Source organism: Bidens hawaiensis, unplaced genomic scaffold (genome assembly GCF_021521415.1).
Source record: "Bidens hawaiensis isolate Kalapana, Puna unplaced genomic scaffold, B.hawaiensis_p1.1 tig00050523_1, whole genome shotgun sequence".
Classification (NCBI taxonomy): domain Eukaryota; kingdom Viridiplantae; phylum Streptophyta; class Magnoliopsida; order Asterales; family Asteraceae; genus Bidens; species Bidens hawaiensis.
The window spans coordinates 21,996-23,893 of record NW_027499041.1 but is presented as its reverse complement, the minus strand read 5'-3'; positions in this window follow the sequence as shown (position 1 = coordinate 23,893).

The window sequence follows — 1,898 nt, the reverse complement described above, 5'->3', positions numbered from 1 at the left end:
AGAAAAATATAACATTTATAAATGAAGACTTGTGATAAGAATTTATAACAAAATAAAGGAAAAATGGTATAAATTCTTGAAATTTGTAAACAATGTCTTAAGAATTTAAAGATGGAAAAATCGCGCATGAATCACCATGACTTGATATTCCAACTCTACATTTACAAAACACCACGTTGGAGTCCAAACATGTGCATGAACCACCGCGACTTTTCATGTTTTTGACTCAAATAACAATAATAACACAATAAATCGAGATACAACGTCATGTCAAAACTCTAGTCCGCGAACCACTGCGGTTCTATTGTTTCATCACCGAAAATTAGGATGGCGAGCGGAACGCTCGCATTCGACTACTTAAAGTGGTCATCTCATAAGAGACAATCTTTAAGGAGATTTGAAACAACGGGATCCAAGTTAAGCTCGTGATCCATAAAACACAATAAAAATCTAATGTTTTTGTGTTTTAAGGTAAGGATACCTTGGAGTACTATGAAAGTGTGTGTATGTGTATATTTATGATTTAATAAAATAAATAAGTATATAAATAAACAAGTGCATTGAACAATCAAGTAGGGTAAACACGTATAGGCAACACGTATAAGGACCCTAAAGTAAAGACTATACTAGGTCGTTACGTCTAACCACCTATCCTATAGTCTTGTGGCTCTGATACCAATTTGTCACACCCCGACCAAAGACGGCGGAACATACCGGGGTGCAACGTGATTGGACAAATACACAAGACATTATTTAAAGTGACAATATTTATTCAACTCATTTTAGTTCAACAAATCAATAAACAATACATCTCATTCACACAACCAAGTTAAATACAAGTAGCAAATATATTGTTCGTTTTATTAATATCCTAATAGTCTTGGTAACGTTTTCGTCAAGTGCTCGAGTCAACAATAGTCAAACCTATGACATTTCATAAAATAAAGTTTGTCAACACAAATGTTGGTGAGCAATTCATAAGTTTGAGAAACAATAGTATAAAGTATGAAAAACCACAAAACTAGTATACAAAACAATAAATAAGAGCTATAAACCTGGATAAAATAGTTATCGCTAAACAAGTTAGCGACACCTAGCTATTGGCAATTAGTCTAGGATTTTATTGACGATTGCTAATAAGCTTACATTAACACCACCTAGCTACAAGGGGTTGCCAAGTAGTCTAGGATTTTGTAACATCCTAAAAATTTTAATGATGAATAAAGGAAGTTATGTTTAGTGATTTCGCGTAATTAATTAATATCGGGTAGGGAGCGGGTCTTGGACGTGGATTAATTGAGATGGGTTAAATGAGAATGGGATTTCAGGGATATAAATACCCCCAAAATCCCAAAATATCTTCATTTTCACCAAACTCCCTAACACCCCAAAACACACACACACACCACACGCATACCGCCGCCGGCCGGCCGAGCCAAGGGAAGAGTCGGGCAGGTCCGAGAGAGAGCGATTAGTGTACTAGCAAGTAAACGAGATCCAAACAAGCCCAAAAAGGTATGATTCTTGATCTTTGAAGTTTAAAGATCCAAGCTTTTTTAGTGTATAAGCGACCGAAAATGGTCGGGAAGCGTAGTGGGTGATATTGAACCATAGCAAGGGTGTTAAAATCGCTCAAATTGCTGGAAAGAAACCGAACAGCGGCTGTCTGGGCAACTTCGCCTGCATCTGGGCAACTTCGCCTTCAAAGCGATGAACTTCGGCTGCAAGCTAAGTTCGCCTGATGAACTTCGCCTGCAAGCTAAGTTCGCCTGATGACAACTTCGCCTGAGGCCAAGTTCGCCTGATGACAACTTCGCCTAAAGCCAAGTTCGCCTGATGACAACTTCGCCTAAGGCCAAGTTCGCCTGATGACAACTTCGCCTGAGGCCAACTTCGCC